Here is an 18,968-nt window from a genome sequence, read left to right as displayed (position 1 = left end):
AAATCTGCTCCACATGCTCCTTCCTAATCCATTCCTTCACAAAATCATGCTTCTCTTTACCTTTAAAGTTAAAGCATAAACCTCCATCAACCTTGATGTGTATCCAAATAGGCACATAGTTGAAGTAACATGCAGGAAAGAATGGTTATCGATGAAGAAGTAACCATCCAAATTGCACAAGGATATCAATCAACACTTTGATTGAAATAGGATTGAAACACTCCAGTTTGCTAGTGTATGAAACATTAGATCGATCATACTTGATCATATCCATTGAAACACTCTAGTTTGCTAGTGTATGAAACATTAGATCGATCATACTTGATCATATCCATGGCATGCATATCAGCCACATGGAAAGCATAAAGCCCATCATGCTTACATAGAACCAACTCCTCCACATGGAAAGCACAACGCCCATCATGTGTCACATCCGAATACTTGCAATGAGCATGAAACAAAGCATCAATCTGTGTGCTTAACATTGATGAAACATACAAAACATCAACATGAACCATTTCTTGACCTACATAGTCGAGTTTCGACACTTCGGGCTCAATCACCTGACTATCTGGTTTGACTTCTTGCACTTCTTCTATTTCAAGTTCTTGACCTTCCAACTTCATAAACCAAATATCAAATTTAGATTTCTGATCTTCAAGAGCAATTATTTAAGCTGCTAAAATATCAAAGACTGGTTGAACTCTTGAAATATCAAGGACTGGCTGTATAGTAGGGACTGGTTGTATAGTAAGGACTGTCGAACTTCTTCCCAGAACCTTAGAAATTGCTACCGATAGAGATTTGATGCACCCCAAATTGGAGTCGTTGATAAAATTTTCTCTTCCAATAGCAAGAATATGATTTAACATGAAGAAAAGCACATCTATGGTCAAAACATCACCTCCTTCTTTCTGATGCATAATTGTCAGTTTTGGACTGCAGAAAATCACTTTTTTGGTCGGAAAAACACCCTCGAATGAGTTGGTTAGACATACGCAAATCAAAAACTATTTTAGATGGGTATAAACCAACCATAAAACTAACTTGCAGCCATCTCACGTCATCCATATCATCCCATTTGTCCCACTTTTGAATCTCCCAAAAACTGTCAAACAACTGGTAGGCTGTAGTGCAGTCCCCAACTCGAAAGGCAACTTGACATAGGTTGAAACACTACCAAATCATCCTCAAAAGAAAATCTAAGTTGATAGAATTGTTGTAAATATAATTTTTTCTAGAATATATAACTTGGAAATAATCCATCTTCTGGTCATTCAGAATGACAGCTGAATCAACCACCTGACATAGGTATGGACTTTATAGTGCTTGTCTTCCTGGCATGTGTTTTGCAGATATTGAAGGCTGAATTTGATCAGTCACATCATCTTCATCTACAAGAAGAGAAAGTAGGAATTTCTCCACCACTTCACATATGTGCTTGTCATGCAAGCATAACACCTCACCGACATCAAGACCTTGCATCTTCGGATTCTTATGATCCGGCTCAAGCTTCTTGGCTACTTGAGAACTTACGAACAAAGTTGTTAACAACATGCATCGTGCCATACCTCTTATGGATTTGAGTATGTCAGCATCTTGCAAACCATTGTGTCTTCTTAGTGTGCGGTTCGGGGATAGTGAGGGCTCCTCTTGGTTTCTTTGGCTCTTGAGCTACTCCCCTTGCTGTCCTCCTTCTCCCAACACTACCTTCTCAACTCCTTCCGGTTGTCTTTGTGCTTGAACATCTCCTTCCATTGAACATGGCTATGCATCCACATCTTCCACACTAATGACATCACACAAACACTCACGAGCATGAATATCAGGTTCAACAAACCCTAATTTCTGAAATTTCTTCCATAAAGACTGATATTTAGCCACACCAATATTGGCTGACTTTGGAACTGCATCAAGTGCATTTGTAGAATTTGGTTGGCTCTTGATGTGACAACATCCACCGGTTGTACTTCATTTTATCCAGTCTCACTGAAATCATTGGTGGTGGTAACCACCACTCATCTTCATCACTTTCCTCATCCTCAAACTGTTTTGCATACTTCTCCATTACATCTTCAATTGCTTCTTGTTGCAACATGGATATTCATCGTGCACTAGAGCATGATTTCCTTCTCTTCCTGCACGATCTTCATGCCATTTCTCAGCTTTGTCCAGCAAATCTGATAATTGATCTAGCTTTTCCTTTTATTCGTGCATTTCACCATGAGATGATGCATTATGAAAAGATTTAACAATCCGATACACCTTCTTACATAGATCCGGCATACAATATTTGATGCATACCTCTTCTTTCTGACATGGCTAGCACATGTATGGACACTCCTTTGTGCGGTGCTCATGCTTTTGACAAATGGCACACTTCTTCTTCTTTGCAATGCCTAAAACCTGTCTGGATATGCAAAAAATTGCCTGAATGTACAGGAAAACTACGTGAAATGCAAAAAAAAAAATTGCTTGAATTATCTGGTAAACTGCCTTATTGATCCGATAAACTGATTTGATTTGCAAGAAATGCCACATCATTTGGAAAACGCCTTGACAATCAAGAAAATGCTTGATCATCAAGAAAATGATGTATAGAATGAAGATGGTTGTAGCCATAATTGAAGAGCAAAGAATGAAAGTTGAGATGCCCAATCTGCAACACAATTGTTGCTTCCTACATAAATCATTGCACCCTCTCCTTTGATTCTAGGTTATCTCCTAATCAACCATCAACGACCAGAGGATCACCAAGTGTAATGGCAGGGAGACACACACACTCACCACCATCACACAACACACACACACACACACACACACACACACACACACACACACAGCAATGCGTAGAAACCCAGAGAGAGAGAAGGAGAGAGAGCCAAGAACCATCTTCATTCATTCATAAATAACTCCTCTCTCTCTCTCTCTCATGTACAAGAAGAGGCATATAACTTCCCTCATGTAACTCCTCATATCAAATATGTAAAAATGTGTCTCTAAAACATAAGAGTGCGTTCACATGCTAATACTAAGGTGCATAAGTAATGTGGGTAAATCAGGCGCTAACAATGCTTCCATCCACTCTAGGCTTTTTTGGATTTTAGAGAGGGTGGAAATAAAAGAATCAATGATAGTAGGTTTTATGAGCCCTAGGAGCTCCTCACCTTCAATGAAGTTAGTGGGGTTTAGTGGTAGTCTACACCAGGATAAGAAATTAAGTATAATTGGAAATAGGGGGTATATGTATATTGATTTTCCCTCCCTTAGCTCTAGATTCACATTAAAGATATCCATAATGATTGTGGGGTCTACATATCTGTGCTGGTAGGTTTTTTAAAAATTAATGCTAGGTCCCCTTATGTTAGTACCTCACTTAAGTTTATGCTATATTGGTAGAGATAGAGGGTTAGTGAAGCAAAAAACAGAGTGAAGGTTTGGGAAGGGGCTCGAGGAACCACTTTAAGGTCAACCAGAGGGGCTACCCTTTCTACTAGCTTACCATAGGTATTATCGTCGACTTCAATAGGCTCGCTTTGGTAGTTGAGTTGTTGTTGGAGTGTTGTCACCCTTTGCTCTTGTGCTTCCAGTGATTTGGCCACTTTTCTTCCTCTCCCTATTGGTGGGGTTCAGTGAGTAGCTAATTCTTGTAAGGATATCTACATCTTCTTGGAGTCCTACAGGTGACCGTATGAGAATCCACGATCTGTTCATTAATGTGGGCAAACACTTGTTGCTAATGGCTTTGAAGCACACTAAAAGACTAGCCAATATTTCCTCTTTTGATCTTGTTCTTTTATAAGCCTCTTAGCTAAGGAGCTCCCTTTTCTCTCAGGGTTCTAGCATATAGGACCCCTGAGTCTAAAAGTCACACATGAATTTGAGAAACCTTCACGTTACAAAGTTTAAACTTAAACTTGCATTAATATTTCATAGAAAACACAATAACAAGAAATCCACATAATCACATCAATTTCTACCATGACTGCAGAATCACGTCGATTTTTTACCATGAGGATTGTAGAATCACGCCCGTAGATCAAGATAAGATAAAGTGTTACTATTTTTGGCCTCATAATCCTAAAAAAACATGACAAAAATCTCAAGAAGATAATCATGGGCATGATTTATGACAGGTTTTACCCAAAAATGTGATTTTGTAGAAATTTTAAAATTTGATTTTTGAAAAGTTTTTGATTAATCAAATTGTCCAGTATGGGTCTCTTAAGCATAAAGATCATGAATATGTGTTAAATGGAGCCTAATCTATGATCCTTTGTACTTTACTTTTTAATGATTTTATATCTTGACTTCACTAATCAAAAAACCAGTGTATTAGTAAAGAGTAGCAAAAATCAAGAGTTTTTTTAATGAAATTTTTTGTTGATTAAGATTAAACTACATAGTATGAATGCTAAAGTGTTAATATAGCCATAAGCATCAGCAAACCCTTGAACTATCTATAAGGCATGTCTTAGATTATCATTATCAGCCTTCAAAAATAACAGTGAATCATCTACAAAACATTAGATCACCAGCTGTTCCCCACCCCTCAACTTTAATCTAGTTACCACACCCTTTTCACAAGCATCTTCCAAAGCCACTATCAAGGGATAGGAAACTATGGAAAAGAGGAAAAGGGTAGAGGACATCCCTACCTCACACAGACCTTCTGATTTCACTTTGTCAGCTTCTAAGGGGTTGACGTTGTCGAATTCTCAGATATTAAGGATTTGATATCATTTGATTCTAAGATTTTGAAAATTTTCGATAGTTTGAACTGATTTTACCCTTGTGCATTCTTCATGAAACTTTCTTTAAGCTGTTTTGTACCCATGAGTCGAGTTTTCATCATCTGGGGGTGTAAACTTATGAGCTCTACACTTTTAAAACACTTGCACAAAGAGTTGAAAATCTTTTATATGTGTTTCTTAAATGATTGATTATGCAAGTTTTAGTTGATCCATTGAAATTCTTTCTTTCATCAAGTCCTTAGAGGAACTTGGGGTACACACTAACCATCTCGTATGCCTATTGTGCTCTTGGTTTGGACCTAACGTGTAGGCCATGGTTTTTGTTGCCCCCCCCCCCCCCCCCCCAAAAAAAAACACACCCTCACACACTTGGATTTAATCCCCCTCAACCATCTTTTCCCTTCTCTTCCTAAGACTTTCTCTAACGGATGGCACGTGAACTATGAAGGGGAGTTTCTGAGGTAATGCCACTTGCACAAAACCTAGAGCCCAGAGAACCAAAGCAAGTTGAATTGTCTAAGCTAATGACCAAATCCAATGAAACATGTAACCCTCTTTTATATCTTGAAATAATTGAACATGTTTGCAAGGTTGTTGGAAATGCAGACTGCCCCACAAAGAAATAATCCTTTATTGTTGGGTTCTCACTTCATGGCCCTAGGTGGAGCTTAGCCATTGAGTTATAGACCATAGACAGGAAGCTAGAAGAATCTCTTAGACATTTTATCGTATGCGTAAAATACCTCAACTCTAGATGCAAGGGGAGGGAAAAATTGAGCAATTATCTAATGAAATCCCTCTTCAGTCTAAAAGTGAACCATTAGCGTCACTTCCTCATCACTCTAAATCCTAAATTCTTTTATTAATTTTGTAAGCTTGCAATCTGCTTAGATGACATCATGATGGAGCACATTCTACATCTCATCATAGGCAAGCCAACGAACTTGAAGTCAAGAAAAGAAGTGAAATGGTAAATAACATGACAATTGAGGAGACTAGTTCACATATATTGGATTGCATTAACTTGTTTTGTGAAGTGGTCTTCAAGGACAACCATCACATTATCCATAAGGGGTTGGGGATTGTTATGATTGTGTATGTGTGGGTCATGGCACTTCACAGTGTCCTCATATACACATTTCTTAATGCCCTCAATTTCCTCCTCCTCCTCCAAGTCAATCATTGGTCCATCCTATGAGACTCAGAGCCCCATGTTAGATATTTGGTAGTACTTTACCATGAGGTTATGCACTTACGCCATGGGAACTTTTGTCCCACTAGGTTTTTTCTCATGGCCATCCAGGTGTGAACGGGTACCTTAGGGTTAGCTAGTATATAAGTAACCTCATTTACAGTTTAGGATTGCTTTGCTCATTTGTAATTGTAGAGATCTTTTCATGTCTCTTGTTTGACCTTGTCATTCTCTCTCACACTCTATACACTTGTGTTCTTGTCATTGATTGTGTGTGTGAGAGTCCGGCTCTCCATTTTGCGAGATCCAAGAGTTATATTAGGGCAAAGCTTTTCTATAGATTGGTTTTTGATTTTCTCCATATTGTGTTCAAGATTTCCATAGCTTGTGTTTAAGCTTTCCACAGCTTATTCTACTTGGTGCAGCTCTTAAGTGGTGGTGCATATTCAATTTTTCTATTGAAGCTTACTTTCTCTGTAATGAATAGTGAAGAAGCCTTCCTTATCCTTATCTTGAGTAGACTCCTCTACTTCAAGCAACAACTTCATTGTAGGTTTTTTAAGTCATTGGCTCAACTCATTCACCAAGTGATTCTAGCACAGCTGAAGTTGATTCATTTTTTCATAGTTAGATTATTACATACAAATTTGTATTGTTTTTGTTAAAATGATCTGATTCCACTTTCCACCGCTTCACTTACTATAGTCATCAACACATGGCAAATAGAATCACCTGTTTTTGGGATCATTTTCTATCTTGGATCGTTCTTAGGTGCAATCACTCGATTCTTGGATCATCAAGGTTTACAATGGGCCGATTTAACTCTTGAATCATGGGTTTCTTTGATTGCTCGCTTCAACTCTTGGATTGTTAGCTTCTTCTCCAATTAAACTGATTCTAGTCTTTGATACTTGATTTCTATTCTGGAATCGTTTCAATTCTTGATTCATTAGTGATCCTAATTGGTGATTCCCTTTCTTGGGTGATCCTCACTCAGCGATTCCACCTCACCAATTCCAGTTTATGTGATTGTCAAGTTCTACTTTTTTGGGATCGATTGACTTCACTTTTTTGACGATTCCACTTTTTTTGTGGATTCTACATTTGTGCCGATTTTAATTTTTGACAATTATATTTCTTGGATCATCCGATTCTATTGCTAATTTTCAAATGTTTACAGATTGCTTCCCATCATCTAATGACATCAGTTCAAGCTTTCCTTTCACATATTTCCTTCTCAAATTCAAAAGTAGTCTCAAGTATGGCCAACAACTCTCCAAATGAATTTTTTGATGTGGTTGAACACAATGCTAATCAATACACTTAAATATACTAAGATTTATTGGACATCAAGCACAATACAATGCTAATCAATACACTTAAATATACTAAGATTTATTGGACATCAAGTATGGCGAACAACCCTCCAAATGAATTTTTTGATGTGGTTGAACACAATGCTAATCAATACACTTAAATATACTAAGATTTATTGGACATTAAGCACAATACAAAATGTTTTTTGTTGAATTAACAAGAGACGCATGATGAGCAAGAATGGCTAACCCCTCCCTCAAATAATGTATATTTATCTTGGGAGAATCAAGTAAATAGCATTATGGGCATTTTTAACCATATTTTCATACCACTGAATATGAAAACAATAAATAGTATTGCAAACAATATGATTGTTGAGATGATCTCCAAGGAGCTACCTTCTCACACTATCCTCTCAAGTGCCCATGTTCCCTTCCGTCTCCTCTCTATTATTCCATCCAAACATGGTAGAAACAATCTTTAGGAGAGCACATAAGGACAAGTGAACACTACATAGGATATGTGAGTATGGAGTTTTTCCCTTCCCTCTTACTACTTTTTGCCACAATTAGTCATGTGAGTTTACCACTTGCAAGTAGAGTTGATGATAATGGAAGTCTTTGCAAGACAAAAGCGTTAAGAAGGCTGAAATTTTCAATTTGTCACGAAAGCGTTAAGAAGGCTGAAATTTTCAATTTGTCACGATCCTTCGCGACAAAAATCTTTAAGCAAGTGCAGAGAACTTTGGAAAAGCTTCCCCTATGGTTTTGCTTAAGAAAGGATGGGTGAAATTAGGGTTTTTAGCCAAAAGACCAAAAATTAAAACACACAATGGGACTGTTTTGCTGAATTTAATTCATTAGGAGTGTGAAGGAGAAAGAATATAACCCGAAAACAATCTTGGATGCTTGAGAAACACTCTAGCAAGCTTGGATATGGAGTTGGGAGAGTAGAAGTGCAAAAAATATAGCCATCTAGCCCTCTTGAAGTAGGCGCGCACTTTTGAGAAGGGAGGAGAGAGAGAGGGAGAGAGGTGTCCACCTACCAAAGGTAAGTGCAAAGGGGTGCAAGGTGGAGATAACACATGGCTAGATACTTACTTTGTACAAGGGGATAAGACTTGGGCACTTGGACATTGAGTTATGACCGCCTCAAGAATTTAGTGAGTGTGTACATAGGGCTAGTCGTGAGTTTTGGTCACCCAAAACCTTCAAGTGTGAATACACTCACTTATGAATTATTAATAAGCCCTAAGAGATAAACTAATGAAATTTGACTAATATGTACCACTTGTCCATGTGCAACATAACCATGTCAATAGATAGTTTCACATGCACGATTCATGGGTGGGGCGTCCCCTTACTTGGAACTACACATTGGTCATATAAGCATTGCAATTTCAATTTGCAAGCAAGCACATAAAGATGCTAAGCAATCGAACGTTGCTATAGACAATCCCCGTTCATGAGCTTGTACCCAAGGGGTGTTTCTAGGCAAGTACACAAGGTACCACGCCCAATGGAAAACCAATCCTCCAGCCATTTCCGGGCATGTACACATAGGTATAAGTCCTAGGGGGAAAGCTTATCCTTCATGCATTTATGGGCATGCACACATAGGCACAAGTCCCAATGAAAAGCCAAGTCCACCACATATTCTGGCCATGTACAAACACAAGCACAAGTCCTAGTGGAACATCTAATCCTAAACATGACATTCTGAGCATGATCACATTAAGCCCCAAAAGAAGATCATGTCCACAATATCATATGATAGGTGTCAATCCCATGCATAAGCATAAACCAATAGCCATGGATGCCAGCTCGATGCATACACATAGTGAGAAAGCAAGGGTGGACCATTTGGATAGCCAAATGGTGACATTCCCTCTGGCTTCTAAACAGTTTTGTGCAACCGAAAAGCATCCAAATACGTCTGAAGCAAGTTCAGGAAATCTCTAAATAACTCTTCATCTACCCATTTAGCATCAATGGGAAGATAGTTCTTGAACTTCACAAAGAAAACCTGACAAGTTTGCCTCCATCCAACTTGTGTTCCTTTTGATACATAATATGTTCCTACAAAATCTCCTCTAGCTCATCCGCTTATGGTAAATCCTCAATGACTAGTTCACTGGGTTTCAGCCCTACATACTTACGAAGGAGACTCAAATGAAAAGCATTGTGTATATGCCAAGAACTAGGCAATGCCAACTTAAAAGCCACTTCATTGATCTTCTTGATCACTCGAAAAGACCCATAGCGCCCGGTTGCAAGCTTAGGGTATGCACCCTCTTTGCCAAGCCTCTTTCTAAGTCTTGCTTTCTCAAATTTGAGCAATATCCAATCATTCTCTTTGACATCTAATTGCCTTTTACGCTTGTCATCAACGTCCCTTTTATGTTTGTCATGTGATCTTGCAACAACAGTTGCCCGCACCTGAGTAAAGGCAATATCCAAGTCTTTGACATACTCATCAGCTACAAATATCTCATCCTTTGTGCGAAGGATGGGTAGCAAAACCACCTTACCATAAACAATCTCAAACAGAGCCTTTCCCATAGATGCATGCACCGCATTGTTGTATGCAAATTCCACAAGCAGTAAGTACTTCTTCTAAAAAGACTCTTGATCTGCCATAAATCATTTCAAGAGGTCCAACACCCATTTGAGGGTAATAAGCTAATGAGAATTCAAGTATGGTGCCCATGTTATCAAACAAGGCCCGCCAGTTATGGGACCTCTATCCCCTACAGTGGACTTCAACATTCCGTGTTATCAAACAAGGCTCGCTAGTACTGGGACTTCTATCCCCTACAATGGACTTTAGCATTCCATGATATTTAAAAACTTGTGCAAGATATATCTTAACCATATGCTCATCTTTGATGGTCTTCTTAACTAGCAAACAAGAAGTGAGCTTGCTTGCTAAACCTATCCATAATTATCTAAATGGCATCATTACCCTATGGGTCTATGGTAAATCCATAATGAAATCTATTGTAATATTTTTCGATGATTGCAGCAAGGGTTAAAGCAACCCTAATGCTTTTTGCCTATCGAATTTCATCCTTTGATATGTGATACATGCATACACATGTGCCTCTATGTCCTTCCGCATACATGGCCAAAAGAAAACCGCTCAATCAGGTGCGTAATAGGCATTATGCCTCTATGACCAACATATGGAGGAGCATGGCACTCATCCAAAACCTTTTGCCTCACGTTAGACACCGCATATAGACAACTATCTTTCTTAAGATAACCCTTTTTGAACACAAAGGAGGCATGTCACTAGCTATAAAATTAGTCCAAATAGTGGTAAAATCGGTATTTGTATGGTACAAATCACGCATGGCATGAGAGGCAATTGAGATATCTACTTCTACATACAGCTTTTGTGACAATGCATCTACCACTACATTCTTCTTTCCTGAGGTGTGTAAGATCTAAAAATGAAACATGGAGAGGAAGTTGGCCATCCTCGTATGCTTCACTCACAATTTAGTTTGGATAAGAAAATACCTCAAACCTTGGTGATTTGTCTTCACAGTGAAATTAGCTCCAAGAAGGTAATGTTTCCATATGGTTAGTGCATATTTTACAACCAAGAGCTCTTTCTCCTACATGCCAAGAGAGAGCTCTTCATCATGCAATCGATGGCTCTCATAAGCCAAATCATGTCCCTCTTGATTTAGGATAGCTCCAAATGCATCACATTCCACACTAAATGGCTTTTACAAATTCGGAATGATCGACACTGGACCACGTGTACTTACATCTTTCAGTTTGAGGAATGCACCTCTCTCAACATCATATAAATATAGCCTTCTTTTTTGTCAAGTCGTGCAAAGGAGAAGCAATCCAGGTAAAGTGTTGAATGAACTTGTGGTAGTAGCCCAAGAAAACTATGGATCTCAAGCACTGATCTCAATTCGAGTCAATTCTGAATTGCATTAATCTTTGTAGATCCATCTGCACTCCATCTTTGGATACAATATGCCCAAGAGAGTGTACCTTTAACAAGAAGAAGTCACTCTTCTTTGTATTTATGAAAAGTTTATACTTATGGAGTTCTTCATAAACAATGGCCAAATGAGCTCTATGCTCTTCTTCAGTCTTCGAGAAGACTAAGATATCATTAAAGAAGACACCTGTAAATTTCTTCTATCCACGTAAAAATGTGATCCATTATTCTATTAAATGTAGTTGAAGCATTCATAAGCCCAAAAGACATAATAAGATACTCATAAAACCTAAATATTGTCTTCAAAGTAGTCTTATGTACAACGTAGGACAAGAGAACACTACACAAGATATGTGAGTACGGAGTCCTACCCTTCCCTCTTACTACTTGCCATAATTGGGAATGTGAGCTTAGCAATTGCAAGTAGAGTCCACAACACGGGAAGTCTTTGTGATAAAAGCATTTGGAAGGCTGAAATCTTCAATTTGTCGCGATCCTTCGTGAAAAAAGCCTTCACGCACGTGCACGAAACCCTAGGAAGGCTTTCCCAACCTTCCTATAGTTCTCTACTTAAGAAAGGATGGATGAAATTAGGGTTTTCAACCAAAAGACCAAAAATTCCAACAAACAAATGACCTATTTTGTTGAATTTAAGCCATTGGGGATGCAGGAGGAAGAAAATGACCAAAAAACAATCTTCGATGCTTGAGAGACACTCTAGCAAGCTTGGATATAGAGTAGAAGTGCAGAATATACAGCCATCTAGTCCTCTTGAAGTAGGCCCACTTTTGAGAAGGGAGAGTGAGAGTCCACCTACAAAAGGTAAGTGCGAAAGGGTGCAAGGTGGAAATGACACATGGGTGGATACTTACTTTAGACAAAGGGATAAGGTTTGGGCACCTGGACATCAGTGGGTGTGTACACATGACTGGTCATAATTTATAGTGAGTTTTGATCGCCCAAAACTTATTAAAGTGTGAATGCACTCACTTATAAATTAACATCAAGTCCTAAGAGGTAAATTAATGCAATTTGACCATTACTTACCACGTGTCCACATGCAACATAACCATGTCAGCTGATAGTTTCACATGCACGGTTCACGAACAGGCGTTCCCTTAACCGAAACTACACATTAGTCATGCAAGCATGAAAACATCATGCAAATTCAAGTTGCAAGCAAGCACATAAGGATGCTATGCAATGCAACATTGGTATGGGCAACCCCTGTTCATGAGACTATAAACTAAGGGACGTGTCCGGGCAAGTATACGAGACCAATCTTGTAAGCGTTTTCGGGCATGTACACACAGGCACAAGTCCCAACAGAAAGCCAATCCTCCAAGCATTTCTAGGGATGTACACACACGCACAAGTCCCAGCGGAAAGCCAAATATTCTGGGTATATGTACACACAAGCACAAGTCACGGCTGAACATCTAAATCCCAAACATGGCATTCCAAGCATGAACACAGCAAGTCCTTGCAGAAGATCATGTCCACGGTAACCACATGGCAAGCGTCAATACCATGGACGCCAGTCCGATGCATACACATAGTCAAAAAGCAAGGGTGGACCATTTGGGTGGCCAAATGGTGACACGTAACATGTCTTCTAGTGTTGTCCTACATTGAGAGCTGTGTGGATTCATCTTAGTAGGTGGCTATGTCTATATTTGATGTCATGATCACTTAGTCCCATTGGCTGTTTGGCAAACATGGAGGACAAGCTGAGAAGAATAATGTCATCTTCGGTATGCTTAGATTCACTAATCTTATGGGAAATATAGTGCACTAGAAATGAGCCGTTATATGTAGGTGATGTACATCCAACAAGCAAAGCAAATGATCATCAAAAAGTAAAAGCTTTGACATGGTTTTATTTTCATCTGTGTTAAGTCCAAGTATCGAGCTTAAAACCATCGAGCATTTTTGATCAAGCAGTTAGCCATCTGCATCACCACTCCAAATTTCTCTGCCACAATTTGACGACACTGTAGTATCTTTCTCTTGGCTAAGCAGTGGCTGTTGGGAGGTGACCGTGGCCCTCCAAATCCAGCCCCCCCCCCCCCCCCCCTCCCTCTGCATATGCCTCGCTATGTTGTTCCTTCACCTGACACTGTTGAAAGAAAGTAAAACATGCAAGGCAAGAAGATAAGTTAACCCATTCTTCTTCCTCATTGGCTACTAGAAAAAAGGCCACAATATTGACCAGCCTTGGAGCATCCCAGATTCCACCCATGATCCCAGGTAAGAAAATTAACTGAGATGCCAATGGGTGCATGGCCTAGCGGTCTTGTGATTCGGGGAGGGGCCATCCCAAGTTCAAATCCCTGCAAGCCCCCTTTGGTGTTGGAACGCCTCCAAGCAGGTACCAAACTGAGACAATTGTGTTCCCGATCTCTTACGTTCACAACAAAAGAACTTCAAGCATTGAACGCAGGCATCAGAAAAGAGCACCATCCGTCAAAAAAAAAAAAGTGATCCTAAAGAAAACTTTGCACAGACTATTGATATTGATTAACATCCAGCCTATATTTTGCCACATGCTGGCAACTGAACTTTTCCAAAGCAATATGCTTTCACCTACCATCAAAGTGTCCATACCTCTTTCTGCCAACAAACAACTAAACAAGAGGAAATTTTACACCCTTCAAGACCAGAAAATAGCTTGAGGCAAGTTTACCAGCTGTCCAGCAGCCCCTGCCAATACCCTCTTGCTCCAAGAGTGGAAAGACATTGAAATAGAAAGGGTGAATGACCTAGACTTTGCACACCTTTATTTCAGAAGGGCCAGAGGGTGTCGTAATTATGTCTTACTGTGAAAGTTGTTCCTAGATGTTACATGTCTTGGTTTAATCAATCAATTGATGACTACAATCGTGCCAAGTAAAATCAGAATCTCAATTAGCTTCTAAGTTGATCAACTCTCTAACAAGGTATCTTTTTAATATTTTGTGTCAGCTTAATAGCTAAGTATGGCTCTAGACACAAAGGCTGGCAAGAATAACATTTGCTTGCCTTAGAACTTAGAAGCCACCCGATGGGCTAGAGGCTTAGAAGTTACCCAAAACATCTCTCGAAGGAAACAAAATAAAAGGAACTCAGAATAAAACGTAGAGCCTCAAGAGGTCTAACTAATTTACTTCAAATTCCTTCAACACAATTCTCTATACTTCTGCCAAACAGCCTATGCAGCAGCACACATAATACACACAGCACATGATATGTATGCAGTACAGAATGCTAGAAACTAGGATTGGGCTGGTCAGTCCCCAATGCCAGACTCACCTCCCTAACACTGGTTCATCTGTCAGAAGTGAAACACAATCCGAATTTTTGAAAGGGCACACACACAGCAGCTTATGTCTCTCCTCATGCCTCGGCTAGCCTTGTTCCTTCCTTCAAGAGTGCACTCTACATCACTTAACTGTTCCACACATAAATTTGCCTGAAAAGCATTGCAGCTTTCATATGCAAAGAAATATCTTCAATAAGATTCTTTCCTGCTTGGAACATACATGGCACCCAAAGCACATCTTCAATTCCAATGTGTTCTTCCTGAAAATGTCCCCTGGTATCAGGCTACTATTGGTAGGCTAGTACAGCCTCCAGAAAGCAATAAATCCATGTGAATCACCAAACAGCAGCGTATGATGAAGGAAAAAGCCAATTCCTGGGTGACTATGCTCAAGGAGACTGCCTGGCCTGCTAGTGCAGGACTCGCAACCCACAGGATGCTGGCCACAACCATATTGATCTCGCATCCTTCCATTCAGAAGAACCAAACATTATGTAGCGAGGGGATTTTGGGTGCACCCAAGGGAATCCCTAAGGGAAGAAAAAAGTAGAGAAAGACACCTGAAACACAACATATTTCCCACCTCTGGTGTATCCCCAAGAGAGTCTAAATTCCTTCACCACAAGCACACCCACCTAAAAGAAATTTGTCCTCAATTTTTATGTGGTACCTTGAATGCTTGCTTTGTTACTCTAAGAAAACACACGCATGGATGTTGTCATGCAGATAGGAGACTACTATGAAGAACACCTATTATTCCATCCTCCAAAATCAAATGGATAGAAGTGGCTCCTAAGATTCAATGGACTAAGTACTCAGGAGGGTGTTGGGACGGTTCTCTTATCAAACTGTATTCAAAGAAGAAAAAGGATTCAGAGTTGCTTATGAGGTGCAAGACTAGGAAATTTCCATAAATTGGCTACGCACGACATAGGTTGGCCAAGTTGTAAAACCTACCAGTTCAGCATGCTCATGGCTGAACATAACTGGAATGATGAACTTCGAAATAGTAACAAAGCTGACTTCTCTCAAAACTCACATACCAACAATAAGGAAAATTTCATATCTATCATAGATTCATGGCTACCCCACTTTATAAGCACCCATCATAAGGTTCTACGATGACTTTGCATACTCAGACAAGTCAAGATACTACTCATAAACCTAAGCACATCTAAAGTCGGTACTTAAAACAGCTGAGATGTTACTTGGTCACCATAATAGTACCTATGATACTTTGAAACATGTATTAAATTTTGATGACAAGATTTTACAAGGTCAAATTAAAAACAGAAAATAAATTCATTTACAACAATAATTTGCAGGAGACGGTGGAGTAAACTTTACCCTATGTACAATGTACAGTTACCATAAGTCCATGGATAAGGCCTGAAAATCATCTATGTGAGTATACAGGCGATGTTTCATACACCAGGAAGGATGCTGATATCCAATGTGAGAAATAAGACATCTTAAGCCACAAGAATCAATAATCAATTTCTAGTTGCTCCAAATGATAAATCATTCAGGAATGAGAGAGGTTACCTATGCAGATACAACGGCACAATTAAGAACAAAAGGGCCGAGTGGACATAACCTCGATAAAAAGCTCCATTGCAAATGACCACCTTCGAGGTCAGGCTTGCAAAAATATATGCCAGCTGGGTGGTTCGAAGTCCTTGCTCCACCTATGAGGAGGAGGTGGTCACCAAGGGACTTGAAAGCAACGCCCCAGCCATTCACCGCATCTGTTCTAACAGGAACTTCTCCGAGAGCCTTCCATGAATGGGTGGACTTGATATACACTTTCAGTTGATTTGATTCCGTCTCCAAGACATAGAGCTGATTGTTCACAACAGCAGTAAGAGGAGGAGCACCTGGAAATGAGCGTGAATTTCCCCAAGGAAGTATGTTGGGAAGTAGTTTCCAGGTTTTAGTGGCAGGATCGTAAACCTCGCCAGAGGTGAGAGATGCAAAGGCTTCATTTTCCCCTCCTAGGACATAGAATTTTCCATCCAGGAGACAGCCTGAGCAAAGCCTTCTGCACTCGTGCATCGGAGGGAGAACCTCCCATTTTTCAGTTTCTGGATCATACCTCTCAGCAGACTGCAGGATCTCACCCTGGAGGGTAATGCCTCCAGAAACATACGCATAGCTCCCACAGCTTGCCCAAGCATAGAGGCAGCGGGGGGTGAGCATCATAGATCCCCTGGCCCACTGGTTGCTCACCAGATCATATCTCCAGGTAACCAATCCATTGGCACTACGCCCGACCACAAGCAGCTGAGTGCCTACAGTGAAAGACTCTTTGTCAGAATTCTCGTAACAGTAGTCAGCCTCAAAGGATGGCAAACTGTTCCATCTCCCGGCTTTGGGGTCATAGGCTTGCCAAACACGCTGGCCACTGGTAAACATGTAGATCCACTGCTCGGTAATCAGATGTCTGCGGCGAATTTTGAACAGATCGCCTCTGTTGAAGAGGGCACAGAACTTACGGTTAATCTGCATGCACTTCCTATGCTCGGATCGAGGCACGCGGGCAAGGCAGAGGAGGGCGAGATCATCATCAAGGCCGGGTATGTACTGGTACTCTTCAGTGGGAGCTATATCCTGGATGATCACCTTGGTCTTCAGCCCCTGTGCCGTCTCCTCAAAGGTAGAGAGCGCTGGAGGCCAGTCCTGCATCTGGCTGTTCAATTGATCCGTAGCCCGGGGTTTCTTCTGGCCGCTCGAATGAGCCCGAGGCCGCTTCTCACCGTTGGATCGAGCCAGATTACCGTTATCGTTGCCACAGGCGGCCATTCCGGCACAGCCGTTCTTTCCCGCTGCTGCACCTGAAATAGGAGGGCTGCTCCTGCTGCGATTCCTGCTGCCGTTGTTACAATTCGAATCGGCCGATTCCAAAGCGATTCTGGCACTGCGGCGGGCTGGCCTTGGGCCATCGCCGGAAGCATTCGGCTGCTCGACCGGTAACGAACCTGCACGGCTGCCCTTCCCCATCGCTTGAGAAACGGCAAGGAATGGCACGAGGAGAGAGCAGGCGCAAGGTTAAGGGCGGGACCTGAGCGAGACAAACAGGAGATGCGGACAGGAGGGCAAGAACAGCGAGGTTCCGGGGGACCCCAAATTTCTGTAATTTCTCTCTTACATTGATGTCACGAGTCTCACAACTCCTCTCTCAAGGGCAGACGGTGCAAACACAGTCACGGCACAGGAGAGCGAAGAGGCATGATCTGATGAGAGAAGCGGCGTGCATTCACAAGACTGCACAGAGCAACCCTGGTCCCGATGCGCTCTAAACTGGCTCACACCGGCCCTCCCGGTCGCGCTCCCACGTGTCGGCCAGAGTCCATGCACATTAGACTTTAACAGTAGATTAGACATTGTGTGTTATTGAAATTAACCGTGAAAATTACGCGAAATAAATTTGAAGTGAAAGCAACGAGTTGCCTGCGGGTCCAGACAAAAGATACCTTATAACTGAGCGAGCCATTTGCATATCCAGCGTTTCGCCAATTTAAGTACAACCAACAAACCCATGATTTTAAGGGCGATGAGAGATTTCTGAGCCGCCGTTGTGTCACTGCCAAGAAGGTGGTGCCGTGGTGGGGCCTGTGGGCGTCCACCCATCATCATCATGTGCTCTCTCAGGCTTGAGCCTCTAGGGCTAGGCAGCCTAGGCTCTGCCTGCAGCCTCACTGCCTAAAAATTAGCAACCTCGTCAAAGTCAACCTCGTGGTCTTGTAAGTTGTCCCCTAGCGGTCCAGAGTCCAGACCGGCCGGCCACCCGGGGCGCCCGACGGCCGACGCCGGGTCCATGTGGCCGCCCCGCTGCCGTCCTTAAGCACGCAATCACGGCAAACGGCCCAGTGGTGCTGCGCGAAAGCGTCTCGACTCTCCGTTGTAAAAGTCCAATCGTCCAGTAATAAGTCCGCGATAATTTCGGGCTGCCGAGATCTGGGACTGCCAAAAACGATTTTCAAAATTTAAAAGTTGATGATGATGAAATCCAATCTCTAATTTCATAAAATCCATAATAAATAATGGCCTTGCACTGTGCAGGTTGAGTGACGCTTGCAGTGTGCACACCATGCACGCGTTCTAAGAGCCGGGTCGCACCAAAGGTTATGAGTCATCTTGTCTTGGATTCGAGGCAAAAGCGACGGACTCAGGATGCCTGCTTCAGACGCATCCGCGGACACGAATTCGTGGCGTCCGCACCGGGGCAAACGCGTTGTCCACCCTTAATTCACAAACAGGCGGACAGCTTCATTATATTATATTGATTTGATTTTTTCTCCTATAAAATTGGCTATGAACTCTGGTCTCTTCGCCTTTTGCTTGGCATGTCCGGTCTGCGCGGGCGCCCATAACATTTGTCCCAGCCCGTCCATGACTGGACTGCCACATAAGATTTTGAACTTACGTGTCCACGATT

General features: G+C 41.3%; 1 pseudogene across 1 annotated transcript; it reads right to left on the bottom strand.

The window, feature by feature from the left end:
• Nucleotides 1-15,813: 15,813 nt before the first annotated feature.
• Nucleotides 15,814-18,154, bottom strand: LOC147632301 (F-box/kelch-repeat protein At3g27150 pseudogene; annotated as a pseudogene). The gene is made up of 2 exons (XR_015267185.1): nucleotides 18,004-18,154; nucleotides 15,814-17,893 (listed from the first exon to the last, which is right to left on the bottom strand). The product of XR_015267185.1 is annotated as an F-box/kelch-repeat protein At3g27150 pseudogene (transcript).
• Between the last annotated feature and the right edge of the window lie 814 nt (nucleotides 18,155-18,968).

This window comes from Cibotium barometz, chromosome 13 (assembly GCF_041138505.1).
Source record: "Cibotium barometz isolate CiBa-2024 chromosome 13, ASM4113850v1, whole genome shotgun sequence".
Classification (NCBI taxonomy): Eukaryota; Viridiplantae; Streptophyta; class Polypodiopsida; order Cyatheales; family Cibotiaceae; genus Cibotium; species Cibotium barometz.
The sequence above is the reverse complement of the archived record's forward strand: the minus strand, read 5'-3'. Positions and strand labels throughout refer to the sequence as shown.